Here is a 12675-nt window from a genome sequence, read left to right as displayed (position 1 = left end):
GAATAGAACAAATGTAGCACCAAGTGGTGGAAGTTTTAAAGATCAGCCCAGCCACCCGAGTATATGATTCTATCCAGAGGTCCAGTGCCTCATTAAGGTCAGAGTTGCTTCCTTTGCCCAGTCTGGTTCTAACCTTGCCCTGTCTCTAATTTCCTCTGCTAGGCAGTGGTAAATGCAGGAATAGACAGACAGGATTTGCCCTTTCATAGAATTCTCACTTCTTCTTAGGGACATACCATGAGAAAACAGGATTCCTTCTTGGTTGGCCAAATTCCATTCTGCCAGGAAATTCATGATCTATCTGCAGTTGAGAAGTTTCTATCACAGTGTCTCCAGGGTTTCTATGAGGCTGTCAAAGGAGGGCGAGAAAGCAAGTTGGGAACATAGAGTTGAACTCAGGTGTGGAGCGTGAATCAGGCTCATTACCCTAATGCAGGCAGAACAGTTCTGTTTCCATTCATTTCTTATTGGGGGTAGGTCTTGCCTTTTATTTCATTCAGAGAAAAGAGATCCACTTAAAAAAAAAAACCTAAGACAAGTTTGGGGATAGGGAGATAGCTTAGTGTTTAAGGGTACGTTTTGCCCAGTGTTATTCAGTATTCGTACCCACTGAGCAAGCCAGTATCTGGCACACATATGTATCCTTAACTCTAATCAGGGTGGAGACAAGAATATTGAGACCTGCTGACCTCTGTCCTAGCTGAGAAAACACTAGCCTCCGGTCTCTCAAAGAGACAGAAAAAGAAGGGGATCCACTTTTGGCCTTTGCATGTATACACAAGTATGCACACCTTCAGGTGGTATACAGTAACACACACACACACACACACACACACACACACACACACACACACACACGAATACATCTTGAAAAATCAAGTCGGATTTATATAGCATGATCTGTGTTGGCCACATAACTTGTGTGTGTGTGTGTGTGTGTGTGTGTGTGTACAGATTCATATTCCTATTGTACAGTCCAGAAAACTGAAGTTCAGAGAGGTGAAGTCACTAGTCCAAAGCTACAGCTATAAATAACTGGTTCTCAAATGGGGTTGATTTTTTTGTCCTTGAGGAATATGTGGACATATACAAGGACATTTTTAATTGCCACGTGGAATGATGTTATATAGGACAGTCTCTAAACAAAATAATTATCTAGGTCCAAAAGTCACTGAGAATGAGATATAGCCAATCTGTTGTAAAACAAGTCAAAATGGCATTTAAATCTGTATTGGTCCTCTGCAGTGTCTGTTGTGCTAACACACAAGACAGGAAACAAAAAGCATTATATTCTTCTAGACGGTTCAAGCTACTTTTCCTAAATTGAAACTTTCTAATCACATTTTTCTACACTTATATCTAATGTTGCTTCCTCTGTGAAGTCTTTTGTGATTGCATACAAAAATGTTCCTCATTCTAAGGTCCCCTTTATCTAAAACCACTTTTTTAATGCACTTCTCTTTCTCCCCCATTATGACATGTATTCTTACATACCAGTGTGTGGTCATTTTTGTTTTTCCCAGACCCTCCAATTCTGAAGTCCATTCCATTGTTCCTAGTTTGTAATAACCACTTTGAGAGTGAAATCGATTCTTTTTTTTCCTGTCAGTTGCTGATGTGTTGCTGTACTGCTGAATCACAGACTTGGAAAAGGGTCTGTTCACAAATTGACTTCCCTGTTGCATGCAGCAGATGCCCAAGTGGCCACCAGAAGGGAGTCTCTGAAGTAGAATCATTTAGATTTATCAGGACTGTGCCAGGTGACCAGCCTCGGGCACTGTTTGGGGTTCACAAATGACTGCAGTCCACCACAGTGCTATGAAAAACAGTTCTTACAGCAGGACTGGGGAAAAGTTCAGTTGGGAATCGGAAAATAAAATTTACCACAGGTAGCTATTAGTTTGTAAAGGTTACTGCAGTTAAGTCCTATAGATTGGGTGACTTAAACAGTAGACACTTATCTTTTTATAATTTTAGTATCTAGAAGCTGCAACACAGGCTTTGGCAGGGCTGTTCCTTCTGATTAACTCTGTGGCTTGTCTCCTCCCTGTGCCCTCACACGATCTTTCACCCAGGTACATCTATGTCCTCATCTCTTCTGCTTTAGGATCACAGACATGTTGAATTAGCATCCATCCCTAATTAACTAATTTTAAACTAAAAATTGCCTCTGATGACAGTGATGTTCTTCAGTGCTGGGAAATCGAGACTTTTACATATGCATTTGTCAGGGAGGTTAGATAACCCAGCCCATAATATTCTAAAGCAATGGTTCTCAACCTTCTTAATGAAGCGACTCTTTAATACGGTTCCTCATGTTTTGGTGACACCCAACCATAAAATTATTTTGTTGCTACTTCATAACTGCAATTTTGCTACTGTTAAGAATCATAATATAAGGATATCTGATATGTGACCCCCAAAGGAGTCGAGACTCACAGGTTGAAAACCACTGCTCTCAAGGAAAAATGACTTGTGTCACATCTTTCGACCAAGAAACTGTGTGCCCTAAGACTGCCCAAACAGATGTAAATCTGAGCAAAGAGGTCAACATTTAGCCATTACAAGACTGCACATACATCTGTCAAATTTGTTGAGTGTCACTGAAGAAATTCCAAGTCCAAAGACCCTGGAGCAGCACATTAATTAAATGTGGAAAGAAATCTTCAGGGCATAGACCATCATTGGCACACTGGGTCTGGGGAAGAAACAAAGGGAAAGTGCCAGATGTGCATTAGAAGGGTTGGGGAACAGATGTGCATTAGAAGGATAAGGGAAGTAGGCACTGGGCTGTCAAGGAGCCTGAACTTGAATGATGAATTTCACTATGTATTAGTATGTATTAGTGAGGCTGTGGGATCTAGGACAAGTCACTTCCTCATTTTGAGCTCAGGTTTCCACAGCTGTGCCTTGAACTTTTTTTCTGCTTGTGGAAGTTGCCAAGTATGGATACCTAGAAATACCATACTGCTACTGGGACCTTTAAAGACAGCTCTGGGTGTTGGCCTGTCCTCCTGAAAAAAAGAAAATTTACCTTATTCCCGACATTCCTCCCACTCTCTCTAGGAGAGTGGCTGGAATCTACAATTGGCAAGTCACTTAGCTATATTCCTATATGGAGGCATGAATGCTGATACTGCCGAGAGTGGGAACATACAAAATGAGGCTCTGAAGCCTTCCCAGGGGAGCTGAACTTCCTTGGCCTGGCTGTGGGCTGCTTCCTGACATCTGAATCAGAGGCTTTAATGAGCATTTCTCAGAGTAGCAGGGCACCTCTCTGCCAAAGAGAAGTGTCAGACAGAGGTGAGAGCACTGAGAACCTTGAGCCACCTCTAGCTGAGAGAGTTTATGTTTGCAAATGAACTGATTGCTCAGCTTCAATTTGTCTGCTTGTTGAACTCCATAGGAGTTGAGTGCTCTGAGCAGGTGCTGTTATTGCAACAGGTGCCACTGAGATTTTTACTTGTCTCGCAGAGGTGTGGCATTGAGGCAGAATGGGGGAGGGAAAGAGCATAGAGCATTTGCTGTGCACAGATAGGTCAGAGTCAGGTCTGTCTGTCATCTCCCAGCCATCAAGCTTTATGTAAGTACCTGTCCCTCATTTGTGGCACTGGATAATGGCAATTGCCTTTAGGTTAAGAATGAGAATGAAGATTTTTAAAATTTAAAGACCTAGTAAAATACTTGACTGTAGTCAAATGGGGATGAGAATTCATTTAATATGTAAGTTCTATGTGCCTGGCATTCTCTTTTCTTACATGAATTAACTCCTTTTCTCATCACAGTTTCATGAAATAGGTACTGTTAGTATTCTCCTCTTACAGATAAAGCCACCGAGGCATAGGAGGTTTAGGAATGTGCCAAATGATTGCCCATCATTATTGATATTTCAAATGAGTCATTTACTTTTTGTGAGAGGTCAACTGTGGATATTTAGAACTTGAAAGTTTGTTTGCAGGCTATTAGGCAGAAGAGATGTTTTGGTTATCATTTTATGCAAAATAACCTACCGCAAAGCTTAATGTCTTAAAACAGTGCGTTGTCATCACTCATGATTGTGTAGGTCGACTTGGTACAGTTGGAGGGCTCTCATGTTGGCTGAAGCCAGTGTCCTTGGGTAACTTCCATCTGTGGACCTCCAAAGTAGCTATCTCCCAGAGCTGGCAGTTGAAGCTCACTGTCAGCTGGAGGCTCAGCTGGGGCTGTCAACTAGAGTGCTTACCCATGTCCTCTACATGTCATTTGGTCTTCTTGTAGCATGGCACCTGGTCTCTGAAAGGAACATGCTTAAAACAAAGGAAGTACTAAGATTTCTTCAGCCTAGACTTGACAGAGAGAAAGTATTCACTTCCATTATATAATATTGCATTAAATATTATGAGGATATTCTGGTTTTGAGATAAGTCACACAAAACTTCCCTGTCAGTCTCTTCTCCATTTGGCATGCCCACTACTTCAAGTAGTAGGATCTGGCACAAGGACCAGTTCACTGGGAGGATAGCACACAACATCCTCAGAACTTCTAACAAAACCTCAAACATGATGGGCACCTCATAAATACTTAGTTGAGTGGTGACCAATAGTCATATCCTGGAATTGGAATGGTTGGACCCCTTTCCTTGCACTAAGCACTTGATCTTGGAGGTGAATATGTCTTACTCATTTTGACAATTCCATAGCCTTGGATACAGTAAGCATGCCCAAACTGAAAGTCTGTCAAATCTGGGAGTCTTTTTTTTTTATTAGCAAATTTTGTTCTTTCACAATTTCATATTCGTACATTATTTTGATCTCTTATTCTCATTTTCTTCCTGTCCCTACCAAATCCTTCCACTTCCCAGGAATCTCTTTCCCTATTCACTAGTTTTAGCTTAGTTTCCTACATAATTTAACCAGAGCCATATATGTGATCCTGAATTTGCAACTAACCATTTGAGCCTGGGGGTTCACAAGTTAATACTTAGCTAGATACCATACTTCTCTTGTAGACAAATTTCTAAACAGTCTTATTAAATGAAAAACTCAGAGCCAAATACAAAGGTATAAGCCATAGAGATCAGAGCAATAGCCACCAACTAACCATAACTTACCACTTCGCCTTAGCTTCTCAAGAGAACTTCTTCCTGTCTAACCTGTGCCTTTATTGCCTTCCTGTTCTGCCTACTCATTGGCTATAAGCCCAGCCACATCACTTTCTCTTCACTGCCTGTCTATACAGACCTCCAGGTCTCTATAGTTGGTACTGGGATTAAAGGCTCATGTCACCATGCTTGGCTGTGTCCTTGAACACACAGAGACTCTGCCTGCCATGTGATCGGATTAAGGGCATATGCCACCACCACCTGACTTCTGTTTATGGCTCACTATGACCTCTGATCTCCAGGCAAAATTTATTTATTAACATACAAATAAAATATCACATTTCAGCACAAATAAAATATCACTACAATCTCGGTCTCTGTCTCTATCTCTGTCTCTCTCTGTCTCTCTCTCTGTCTCTCTCTCTTTCTCTCTCCCCCCCCCCAAATCTGTTGGTTGCCAACAGATCAGAAATATGTGGTAGGGCACCATGAGTCCTCTGTCACTTCATAGCTTACTGTTAGAAGGAACCAATTCCTGTGGACTCTGCAGTGATCATAATTCCTTTGATTCAGGGTTGCCATGGTTTTCTGTGTCTTGTTTAGAAGATGTTATTTTACAGATGCTCTTGCAATCCTACATATTTTACATCCTCTCTGTTCCCTTTTCTGAATTGTTTCTTGAGCCTTACAAGGGTGATGTAAATTTCTTGAATAGCGCTGAACCCTCAACCACTGTTTATTCTCAGCATCTTATGGAAACATGGGTCACTGCAAAATATTTCTGTTTTAGGCTGAGAATACCCTTTGTCTGTGGGTATAAACATAGGTATTTATTTCATGATATGACAATTGATCTAAGAAGCCATCTAATGTGCTCCTAAATCATGGGTTCTAGACCAGGTTTACAATATCAGACATAAGTTCCCTCTTGTTGAGTAAGCCCTCAAATCAATAAAGAAAGTAATTGGTTATCTCTATAACAGTGGTACCACCATTATACCAATAGACATATCTTTCCTGAATGGTTGTTCTTATTGTTCATAAAATTCACAACTGGCTTGTTGCATAATTGCCCCACATCAACCTGCATAGCACCATGGGATTAGGTACTATAAAAGACATTGACATTTAGTATTATTGGAGATCAATGTAACTATACCAGATAGGGAAAATAAGATCAATAATAATAATGGTGACAGAAATAATGTCAATAATAGTAGCAGTATACAACAGGAGCACCTAAGGTATTTAACGAGCAGGCAATTGTGTAGCAGATATTAGAAGTCATTATGTGCACAGATTTTGGCATCAGACTGCTTAGGACAAAATCCCATCTCTATTGCCATTTAGTGACTTTGTGATGAGTTACTGTCATTCTGTGCCTCAGTTTTCTTAAATGTAAAATGAAGCTAATAATATGCCTATGTCATAAAACTGTTCAGAGGATTTTTTACCCACATTAAAGACTAATAGTTACCTTGATGAGTAAAATTATCAATACAAGATAAAACTGACATTTTATCTATTAATTTCTTATAACATCATTATTACCCAATAATACTAAGTGCCGATAGTAAGGACATGTATTACATCTTATTCTCCTGCTATCTCTAGAAATAGGTACTGTTGAACCATTCTATAGACAAAAGGAACTGAAAAGCCAAGAGATATAATTACATTATTTTAGATACACCACAACTTAGCAGAAGGTTTATAATTATCATGTTAACTAACAAAATTTACCAGAGAGAAATGCTCCTTGGGCAGATATGAAAAAGCCCATATTACCTATGAAATGTGCAGTACAAAGAGAGACCAGTGTTGTGGTTGGGGTACTCTGGTTGCAATGCAGTGATGTCAAAGTCAGGGTTATAGCAACAGGATTTGAAGTGTGGTGGACATTAATTAAGTTTTACAGGTGTTGGTACTATGACTGAGACTCAGAAAAGGACTCTGTGATAAGCCTTGTGGTGATTTTTCAGTTGAGTCAAATTCTGAATCCTAAGCAAGAACTGGGCAAACACATTCTCTAGAGTAAAAAGAAGAGGCTTGGCTCAATGCAGGCTAAGGGAACAAATGTTTCCTGAGTGATTACCATCTTTATGGTTTTGGAAGTGCCAAGATAAATAATACCTATACCAGCATAAGGTCCAGTACATGAGCATAAGCAGATTGATTCTACACCCAGGCAAATGCCTTCTGGAATTTTTTCATGTGTGAAGTTCTATCTCAAGCTCTTGTTATGCTGTGGTACATTTTTGTTAATGCATAGGAGAGATGGTTCTCATTTCAGGTCTCAGTACTGAGGTTGGACGTATGAAGGAGAACAGAGGCCCATAGCAAAGCTTCATGTGACTTGTCTCAACCATAAGCAATCATTGTATTATGCAGTAAAAGAGAAGACAAGAGATTAATTTATTGCTAGATACTGAGACTTTTGATTCTTGGAGTTCTTCCCAAAAGCAGGGTCTCAATTTCAAAGACTATACTAAACTCAAACTTTCAGGAATCCTGCTTCTGCCTCTTGAATACTAGCATTGCAGACATGCACCACCATACCCAGCTCAGTTCTTGAGGGAATAATTGTGCTAAGTACAGGTTAGAATTTGTATGTGGACTACTTTAAGAGACAGAGCTGTGCAAGTAGGGTGGGCATGAATCCAAACTCAGAGAATAGAACAAGATTGAGTTAAGGAGCACTATAACATTGAACATTTAACACCTGTAATCATTCCCCAGTGTTAGTCAGTGTCCTATTACCCTAGCCTCCTACACTCATTTTACATTCCTACAAGGTACCACTAATCCATCTCTCTCTTTTTTTTTTTTTATGAATGAGGTCATTAAGGCACAGTGATGTTAAATTGCCTGGTAAAGACTTTTTTGCCAGGTAGGAGGCCAAGTCTACTATTATAACACTGGTACCATTCTATCCAGCTTTGAGGCAAGATGCTCAGAGTTATTTATACAGAATTTGTTTTCATTGCTGAGATTTGCTTCTTATTGCAAAAGGAAGAGGGAAGAAGTAATGCTGAGGAAATGCAGGGAGAAAAAAGTTGGAGTAAAAGAATTGGAAAAGTATGGAGGGAAGGAGGGAGAGAAGGAGGGAAGTAAAAAACAAAATCTACATAGCAGCCAGCCTCTCAGGAAATATGGAATTCAGGTGTCCTCTACGCAAAATTATAAGTGTTAACTGACCATCTGTTCTACCAGACTCATGCTAGTCTCTGGGAAGTAGTTAAAGATAAAAACAAAGCCCTTAAGGCATCACTGTCTATACTTGGTAGGGTATGAAGGACAGTATTTTGCAAATAAGGTATTTGAGCTCAAGTCATAGCTTTCAAACATGGTATGCAGATAGAGTAGGGAATAATCCCACCTCACTTTTTAACTAGAACAGAGCTGTTTTCTTTAAAGAATTTCTGAATTAAACTCATCTGTGAAAATAAGGTGATTTTTCTTGTTGTAAAATAGTTTGAAAACAATGGTGCTTAATTATCTCTGAGGTCCTTCCAAACTCTATGATAAATAACACTCAGAGTAATCATTCTATTCAGAAATATTGGTAGAAGGTCAGTAATTGAATCTTTGAGCAGAGATGCTCTCAGATAATGCTAATTAGTCAAATTTAATGAGTAACCTGTAGTTCAAACTAAAATCTGCTTTTGCCTGAATGTATAATGCCCTCTTAACTAAGTGTCCCAAATCTACTCTGATCACTTTTCAATTTGTATTCCCAGAAGTCATCAGAATTCTTACCTAAGAAGCAGATCCATTCCTGTCCCATCCCCACTTGAAGTCTTTGACAAATACTGATTGTATGGGAAAGACTGGAATTTTAAGGTGACCTACGGATCTGTAAAAACTGGCCTATGACAATCTCTCATATAATATATGTGTGTGTTATATGTATGTATATATGTTATATATAAAACATATATATTATAGTTTATACATTTTTTATTGTTTCAGTGGCAGTACCCACTAATTCAATTCACGAAATGCATGGCTGCAGCTTATTTTACAAGTAGCCTGGGACTATTCCTCCTATCTGGATGGTACCTAATTTTTGCCTTCCTGACAGTAGCCTCTATTTGCTCTTCAAATCTCAACTCAAGTAGTTCTTCCTCATGATCTTGTTCTTTCTACCAAATGTCTGTTTTGGATCCTGTTTCAGGTGGTTTCTTAGCATTCTAACTTTCTACTTGGATGGCAAATCATAGTTCACCATTATCCCATAATTTACTTACCAGTGTACAAGGCCATCATCACTTATATACAAGTATCTCTGTCAACATACTTTATCAATTTATTCTCAGAATTTCTTAGCATAGAACCTGTCACACAATAGTCATCTAGAAAACTTTTCAGTGAGTAAATAAATTGATTATGTTTTTTCTCAGAATGTGTCCAGAAGGGACACTGACATCATCCTGTCAAAACTGAATCTCTTCACGGTGTCAATGAGCTGTAATTTGTACATACACATTGAATATATTTGGATTGCATTTCCTTCCTCATGTATCATTGAAAAACTGAAGACCAAGTAAATTAAGTGAATTGGCCAAAGTCACTCAAAGACATATGAAGAAATCAAAGCTAAAATTAAGGGCCTTAGATTGATAATTCACACACTTCATTAAAATCAAAGCAGCTAGTGTAAATTGTTTTCCACCATTCAGGATCCAAATCTTGCTAAGTCTATTACTTTGGGAAACTCCTGTTGCACCAAATAAGAATAAAGGGAAAGAAAGAAGGAGGATGATAAAGGGAAGGATAAAAAGAGAAGGGGGAAGAGGAGAAAGAAGAAAGAGGAAAAGGAAGGTGAAGGAGAAGGAGGAGGACAGTAGTTTCACAAACTCTCTAAAGGACTATAAACAGGTATTTCAGAGCTTATTAAATTTAGCAAAATGAAGTGACATTCTTATCAGGTACAGATATTTGATGATGGTGTGACTTACATGCTATCATTACCTGATAGTTAAAGATGATTATATTGTGAAATAAAGCAGAATAATGACAGATTATTTATTGAGGGCATGCAGCATAATTATTTGCATTTCCCAAATACTCTGGGTCTTTGGTTTATTTTTATTTCTGGCCTTGACCTGGTAGTGCAGGCCATAGCCAAGCACAAGTAATTATACACTGTTGATATAAAAATCTCTTGGAGGCGTTGTCTCAGACTCTAGTCCTGGAGCCTTAGCTTTTGAACCCTTGTCAGCTTTTAGCATGCTTTTTATTCTATTCAGTGTTTAATTGGTGTTGGTGGAAAGATTCTGGCCACCAGAATAATTATTATCCCAGTTCCACCAACTCTTTATCCACACTGTTTGCACCCTTCTCTCTGAACTTCCTTATCTCTGGACAGAATCTCCACAGATTCCTGCAGTGGGACACAGAGCTTTGGGTTCTTATATTTTATTGAACTCAAGCTAGTTTTCAACTTATTGTAATACAACAGTCTAGGTAGGCTATGCTACTTATTAGATGTGTGACCTTCAGAAGTCTCTAAATCTCCCTGAGTCCTCTGAAGTCAGGATAAGAACAGGTACCACACAGAGTCAGTGTCCCAGTAAAATTATATGACAACTCTCTGTAACCTGTAAAGAAATATGAGGATGTAATATGAACATAATCAAGAGCAGAGCAATAGTTATTCCTAGAACAGTGATTCCCAACCTTCCTAATGACGTGACCCTTTAATACAGTTCCTCATGTTGTGGTGAAGTTATTTCATTGCCACTACATAAGTCTAATTTTGCTACCATTATGAATTGTAATGTAAATATCTGATGCAGGATATTTATGTGACCCTGAGGTATCATGACCCATAGGTTAAGAAACATTACCTAGAACATGGCTAGAGATGCAATTTCTTCTTCTATGATGTGGTTATTTCTTTTGTATAAGGTAAAATGTGAACCTAGCAAGGTGTAATCCTATAATGAAGATGAGCTAGAAGTTTGGATTCTGAGTCCTGCAGATTTTGACAGGCCAAGATATATGACTGCCATTTACTCTCAATGTAAGCTTGGCTCAGTATTCACATGCTCAAATTTCAGTTGTGGTGATGGATGTAAAACTATGCTCTTATCCTCGATTCCAGTGATAGAGCATTTAATGTAGCATGTTTAGCACATGGCAAATAGATAGATAGATAGATAGATAGATAGATAGATAGATAGATAGATAGATAGATAGATAGATAGATAGATAGATGATAGATAGATAGATAAAATAAATAGATAAATGAATGAATGAATTAGTGAATGAATGAAGTGAGGCTTTTGACCAGATCAAGATAGAGTGCAAAAGTTGTTAGTTAATTGGAAAAGAAGTAGAAGAGTAGAAATAAAATTGAGTTGAAGAGATGCATGCATGTTATACACATGTTCTACAATGTGTACATTGCTATATTTAATGAATAATTTTATTCTAATTTATAATGTATAGTCCCTGTCACTCTTTAGTAAATTGAGTGTTTATTTGGTCCGATATACTGCAAACTTCATTGCGCAAATCATACTCACAATTATGCAAGATTTCCTATTTTAGTTTATTCAATTTAGACTCATATAAAACAGTTTAAATAATGTTTTTAGAATTTTTATGAACTCTCCAAATCTTTCTCAGTTATTAATTCTTTATTTAAATTAATGGCCATTATTGTTAGTAACTGGTCTATATCAAATTTTGCTGCATAGTTCAAATGAGTTTTCCATAGGGGAAAATGCAACTCAAATATCATTGATTTATTTTATTATTATCTCTATAATGTCATGATACATCTTATGTAAGCAGATCCAAAACAAAGCAGTCAAGAGTGGTCTGATTGGCATGGGCATCCTTTGCCTTAATATCTGATGGAAGAGATTTAATTTTTTGGAAGTAACTTTCATGAAGGTCAACTATGAAAGCCTTTCCTACTGGAGGTAGTCACTTTTATTCTAAGTTCTTTTTTTGTAATATTTTAAATGATATTTTTATTAATTCTTTGAGAATTTCATATATCTTGACCATATTCATCACCATTGCACAATTCTTCCCTTGTATGTCCCTATCCCATACCTACCCAACTTTGCATACTCTTTTTCCTTTAACCTGTAGAGTCCAGCTTGTGCTGTTCATGTAATCTTGGATGCATGACCTGGAGCATGATTGACCTACCAGGGAACAACAGGGCTTTGGAATAACTTGGAGTCAGTCCTAGTGAGCTGTCAGTTGTGTGTCCTTTGGCCCTAACTATTCTTATTTGTAAAACAGTATAATATCAGTAATTCTTCCATGGGGCCACTGTGAGAATGAATCAAGATACGTAGATGGTATTCATAAGCACATAAACAATGGTCAACATATACCAGCACCTTTTGCAATTGCCCGGTATTGTTACTAAGAATGTATCTCTGTGCTTGCATGTAATTATACAGGGATTAAATGCTTGTATGTAGAGTCATAATTTTTTCTTTTTGGTAATAGAAAGAAATTGGGAGACAAAAATAAATGAGATATTATAACTTGTAATATTCTCTGGAAGTCATATGGAAAAAAAGAAAACAATGGGCTGCCTTGTGGGCATAAAGGATTTATATTC

General features: G+C 38.1%; 1 protein-coding gene across 1 annotated transcript in view; it reads left to right on the top strand.

The window, feature by feature from the left end:
• Brinp1 (BMP/retinoic acid inducible neural specific 1) overlaps nucleotides 1-12675 on the top strand; it is a 182411-nt gene that overhangs the window by 153620 nt on the left and 16116 nt on the right. The window lies entirely within an intron of this gene.

This window comes from Peromyscus maniculatus, chromosome 2, assembly GCF_049852395.1.
Source record: "Peromyscus maniculatus bairdii isolate BWxNUB_F1_BW_parent chromosome 2, HU_Pman_BW_mat_3.1, whole genome shotgun sequence".
Lineage (NCBI taxonomy): Eukaryota > Metazoa > Chordata > Mammalia > Rodentia > Cricetidae > Peromyscus > Peromyscus maniculatus.
This window is presented reverse-complemented; position numbering and strand designations above follow the sequence as displayed.